Raw genomic sequence first — 6,360 nt, 5'->3', positions numbered from 1 at the left:
TGTCAATCTCTCCCCTCGTCCCTTTGTGCTTCCCTGCTGCTGAAGTGTGACAAGATGACAGGGCCACCTAAGTTCCTACCCTTTCTTCAAGCCATAAAGAAAGCCAATGGAATAAAAGCGCTGTGATACCCAGGCACCCAGTGTCCTAAGCTTGCACGGTCCTCTGGGACTCTCTGTGACTTTGGGGGGTTCTGTCATCCGTCTGAGCCCTTGAAATGGGGCTGGTGCCACTGAAGAGGGGGCTGTTGCTTTGTGGCCTCACTGTGTGTCCCTGGCTGGTCTGGAATTCATTATGTTCCAGACTGGCCTCAGATTCTGTTTTTGTTTGTTTGTTTGTTTTGTTTGTTTTTTAGATTTATTTATTTGTTGGGCATCAGATCCCATTACAGATGGTTGTGAGCCACCATGTGTTTGCCGGGATTTGAACTCAGAACATATGGAAGAGAAGACAGTGCTCCTAACCGCTAAGCCATCTCTACAGCCCTGGCCTCGGATTCTTGATCCCCGCCTTTGCTACCAAGTAATCAGATTACAGGAATGTGACTCTATTCAAAGCTAGAAGCTAATTATAATTACTTTTAATAGTCCTGTCTGACGTCAGAGGGCACTGAACAGTGGGCAGAGAAGCCTACTGTGAGGCTCAGAGGGGTTAGACTTCAAGGAGCCTCAGACGGGGTCCCACCTGAGGTCTTCACTCTGCCCTTTTCCCACAGGGCTGCCTCAAGAGAAGGGACGGAAACCAGGGTGCCCTGGGTTTAAAGCTTTGTCAATGCGAGGCCTGATTCCTTTCTATAGTCACAGCTTAGGCTAGGGTATCATGAACCCTAATCCATCCCTTCCCTCTTTGCCTCGGAATTCTCTCCAGGGGGGACCCACAGACTCCTTGGGGACTTTCTAGGCCTAAGAAACAGGTCAGGTTACCTGCCTGCATGAGAGGAAGCTTTTTTCAGACCTGACTTTCTTGATCAGGCAGGTGGCCACCAGGGTGTCACCAGGCCTGAGTCCAGGGATGGGAGGCAGGTGCCCTGGGTGGGTAGGGGGAACCCTGAAGGAGTCACCCTGAGGGTTGGAACCTGACCCAGGATGTTAGGGACACCCAGCAAGTTCTCTGCGTGGAGTACGCGAGGGAAAGCATGGTGTAGCTCTGAGACATTTGCAGTATGGCTTTCAGTCTTGCTGGGTTATCCTAAGAGCGCTTCACCTCCTTCCTGCTTGCAGCAAGAAGGGACTTTGGAACACCCTCCTGAGTCACCCATGGTCACTGAAAGTCTCAAAGGAGAGGAGGGAGGAGGAGGGAGGGAGGGGAGGGAGGGAGGAGGAGGAGGAGAGAGAGAGAGCCCTGAGCCCGAGCCCGCTTCCTGCTCCTGGTCCTGGGATCCTGCTGCTGGTGTGGCCCAGGAGGGCTGTCTGAGCCTGGCCCCAAGGTCCGTACTCACAGAAAAACCTGGCACACATTTTTTACAACTTTCAATTCTTTTGCCTCGGAAATGGTATTTTAATTTCCAAACAATGGAATGAGCAGTAGGCCTCTACAGCGGCTAGTTGACTGGATACATGTTTGAGAGCTTATAGGTAGGCATGGAGACCTGGGCCTCTTCAAGGTGACAGTCGGCCATTTTACCACATTCTCAGTTTTCTGGAACTGGAGAGACAAGGCTGAATTTCAGTCAGCTACTCCTAGCCTGACTTCTCCCCACATGTAAAATTAGGCAGCATCCATTAGGGCATGCATGATCACAGTTTTACTTCACCATGTTAGCTTTGCATGGGTCTGCTGTAGCCAGCCATAGTTGTAGGTGTTTTGGGAGTATGAGAATGTGTTTAGCCGTGACTTCACCAATCAACCGAGGCCCAAATAAAAACAGCCTGGATTCAGCAGAGCAAGAGAAACTTCCCCTCTCATAAAATAGCCAGCAGTAATGGCTTCTCTTCCCCACTGAAGATCTTCAGTTGTTCTGACTCCAGCCCATTAGCTGGAAGTGGAAGCCCAGCCCTGACTCCCCTGTGTCTCTAGCACACCATACCTCTGCAGACTCTAGACTTGCCTAAGTTTAATAATTGTGTGAGATGTTTTTCATAATAAATCCCTTCCATCTCATAAATCACCGTATGAGTTCTGTTCCTCTGAGACTCCTTTTGATATTCAAGAGTATTAACTGAAGTAAAGTATTAAACTAAAAACACCAAAGCAAACTAGTATCTAGGTTTTTTTTTTGTTTTGTTTTTGTTTTGTTTTTGTTTTGTTTTTGTATCTAACTTGTCAGCTCTCCTGCCTAAGCATTAAAAGATGCCTACATTTTATAGATTAAATACATCAGAGATTACCCCAGAGGCACCAAAATCTGTCAGTATCACATTAAGAAAAAAAACCCAAAAGGATTCCCTCCTGAGAAGTTTGCCCAACAGGGAGCCCAAGTTTAGCACTTTTCACCCCGTGTCTTTCTCATCTGAAACTTGGCAGTTTCTTGGCTTCTTGTCTGTAATCTGTCTGCCGTAGTCTGTCTATGCCTGTTGAAGTATGACTATCTGTTTTCTCTCTGTGACCCTGGGAAAGGACAGTTCTTATGTTTATGAAATGGTATGGAAGGTATCATGGGGAAGCTATGAAGACTAGGAAATCTCCACGGAGTTTTTACAAGGGATTGTCACTGACTCTAACTGACCCTCTACTGGCGCAGACAGCAAATGTAATATATGTGTTGTTTATCAAGATATACCCACGTGCTGTTTCTAGCATTTATGCAGGTATGTACTGTACAAGATTTCTTGACTTTTGCAGTAGTTTTCAGCAATTTCTCACATATTTAACACATATACACTCATCCCTAATAGGGGCAAGGAAGAGACACTTAAGATTAAAGTTATATCTTAGCTTATTTTTTTTTTTTTTTTTGAGACAAGGTTTCATTGCTGTAACGTGGTTTTTTGGAACTCACTATAGATCAGGAGGCTCTCAAATCCACACAGGATCCACCTCTACTCTCTGCCCCCTGGGAGTGCTGGGATTCAAAAGGGTGACTCACCAACACCGCCTTGGTGTGCATTGTTCTCTTCAAAGGTTAAACAAACAGGCTGGAGTGCTCAGTAGGTTAGCAGTTTTATTTTTTTTATTTTTTTTTTCCAAGATACAGAGCTTTTCCCTGTACAGAGGCCCGCAGTCTTGAGACTTTGTAGATCAGGCTGGCCTTGAACTCATAGAGATCCGCCTACCTCTGCTCCTCCTGAGGGCTGGCGGTTGCATCTTAAATCTTATGACCCTCAAGATGTAGTATTTATTAACTCTGGCTTAGAGGTCCAGCAAGTTTCATGTCTTAGACTGCAAAGAGATGTTTTATAAGACTATATCACCACGCCTAAGGAGGGAAGCATTCTTCCTTTGGACTTGGAAACCATTGGCCAACCTTCCAAATATTCCTGCTTGATGTGGACTGACTGCCTGGCTTCTTGTCACATTATCCCTTTGAGGGGACAACCTTCCAGTTCCTCCTTTTCCCTCCTGGCTCCAGTTCCTGAGTTTGGGAACGAGGCATGGCTGCCCTGCTTTGGGGTAGGGGTACAGTAGGAGCAGCAGTTCCTCTCTCCGCCTGCATCCACAGTCTCTTCGGCTTCAGAGTATGAAGGGCGAGGGGGGTGTGTTTTACAATTTTAAGACATAGACCTTTTTTCAACCCAGTGCTTCTTTACACCCTGATAGCAATTAGTAGGAATCGTTTAGTAGATTTCCAAAACCTTGTGTCCCCAAAAGCAATTTTAGGAAATCTAAAATATTTTCACCGTTAACTTCTTCCCTATTTTAATTGTCATAAAAAACCACCCAGGATCATGTTCAGGGTGCTTTATGATGCTTACTGACTTACACCATGTGAAGTGTAGCTCATGTGGGTCAAATTTCGGGCCCATTTAAAATAGGACCCCCACGTTAGACAACTCCCTGTGTGTTGTCCTCCACTTCTGTAGCTCAGAAGTTCACACTTTTCCCTTGGCTCAGGCCTGTGAGCCAGGTGGCTTGTAGTCCAAAGACTGGCAAACTGATGACACATATAGATGCTAGTGACATACATACATGTTCAAGGGCCCAAAGAAGAATAACCAACAAATAAAAATGTGCAAGGTCTGGAGAGACGGCCCAGTGGTTAGAGCACTGGCTGCCCTCAGAGAAGACCCAGGTTCTACTCCCAGCACCCACATGGCTACTTAACTGTCTAACCCAGTTCCAGAGCATCTGGCAATCTCTATGACCTCTGCAGAATGACAGACATTGGCAATGCAACAGACATACATGTAGGTCAAAACACAAACATAGCCAAACCGAACCAAACTAAAAAACCCAAACCAAAACAGACTACTTAAAAACCTCATCCTCACATCCCAATGGTGGTGAACCAAACACCACTCTGCTCCTCCACCATGTATCTGGAACCACTTGTCACTCCTCAGCTGTTTTAACACTGACTGTCTGTGTCCGGCCAATCTTGAAGTCAGTCTCTTCCTTCCACCTTCTTTCCCTCCTGCCCTAATAGGTGCCCTCTCTGTGCAGTCGCAAGCCCCTGCTTTGAACTTGTGTAAATGGGTCTCACCCTAGGTCCCATGACACGTGTTTCTATCTTCTGTGGGCTTCTCTATTGAGAGGAATACAGTTCACCCAGCCTCCTGTACTAATTATCCTGCAAATATAGCAGTGTTCCATTCTCACTGTCAACAGACAGAACAGCCTTTTGTTACTGGAGTGTGTCTCTAGGACCGCTTCCTAGATGTCTCTTGGCACAAAAGGAGAGACGCTTTTAGACTGTGTAAAAATCAATTCTTTTTTCCTGGTTAACATGGCTGTCCTGCCAAGGTCAACCTCAAACCTCCCCGAACCTGTGAAACCGTATGTCCTGTTCGCTTCCACCCTGAATGCCAGAAGTTCTGGAGACCTGACCCTGTCGCTCTTCTGTTCCCACTGATTATGAATTAGCTAATCCAGCCGGATCGTGAGGTCGTCACCAATTGCTGAGATGACAGTACCATCCAGTATTAGGATAATGACATCTAAATACACATGGACATCCCCCTCTGTGTCCCTTGCTTTTCACAAGTTTAGTCTCTTGTGCTCCTCAGCAAAACTAATACCTCTTGCTGAGTTAAACCCACTTTATTGCTCAGTGACACTGGGAATATCCTCGTGAGACACAGTGACTAGAGGATAAGACAGCGTGATTCTACCTTACTCAGACAGGAAATTGTTATTATGAAAAACTGATGTGGATCTTATAACAGCTTCCACTGGCCCACTGCTTCCCCAGACACAGGTTAAAAGGTGAAAGCAAACGGATTTGTTTACAGTTTGAGTCTAAGAGTATTGGGGTTGGTCTGGTGCGACTATGTATTCAAATGCAAAATTCTGTACCTCTCTCTCCATCTGGTTGCCCCAAGATGATTGAATTCTCACACAAACCAGCTTTTGTGGTGCAAACCTTGCTCCCAAGTTGCACTTGTTAATGTGCTACAAAGCCTGTGGTTGCCAGAGAGATAGCAGGACTTCCTGGGAGGGAGCAATGACCCTGGAAAGGAGAAAGAGGGAAGGCCCTTTCAGCCAGAAGATGTTAGAGAGACAGATGTACCACAGGCCTGAAGGTGCCAGCCACGTGGCTGGGTGGGGCTGGTGGTGCCGGGCTAACTCAGGTGAGTTAGTTGAGGGTCTGCCCAGCTAAGGCCTAAGCTTTGGGGCCATTTAAAGGTCTCTGTCTGCTATTTGGGAACTAGATGGTTAAGGAATAACGTCAGACACTTCAGCTTTAATTGATACACACAGAATATTAATCTTTTTTTATAAGAGAAACATCTATTTCTTCATCTCGGCCCAGCAATGTTATTCACGGAAGGATGAAGAGGTTTAGGAACGGATTGTCCACTGCCGGTCCGGCCAGAGCTAGGCTGTGCTAAAGGGATGAAGAGAAGTCGAGAACGATCGTCCGCTGTGAGCTAGGCTGTGCTAAAGATGAAGCAGAAGCTGAGGAACGCACTGTCCATGTGAGCTAGGCTGTGCTAAGTTTAGCTTGTCCCAGCGGTTAACCTTCCCAGGGAGACCTCCCCTGCAGCCGAGGTTTTGGCTGTTCTCAGCAGCGCACGGGACTTCCCTGGAGAGATTACAGCTCGTTATTGGAGCCCCCAAAGCACAGTCTATTATCAGCAATTCTGGTGGTTCCAGCTCGCGGCCTCAAGCAGGTCCTTGGAGCACTGTAACCGAGGCCTCTGTGGCTGGCAGGCACTGTTGCTTCTTTGTGGACTTTGGCTCAAATTTTCCTGACTGCTGTGGAGACCGAACTTTCCTTGAAGCTGACTAGCAATAATACGTAACCGGAACGAAGTACAGATGAT

The sequence above is a fragment of the Rattus rattus genome, chromosome 1 (genome assembly GCF_011064425.1).
Source record: "Rattus rattus isolate New Zealand chromosome 1, Rrattus_CSIRO_v1, whole genome shotgun sequence".
NCBI lineage: Eukaryota > Metazoa > Chordata > Mammalia > Rodentia > Muridae > Rattus > Rattus rattus.
Note: the sequence above shows the minus strand (reverse complement) of the source record.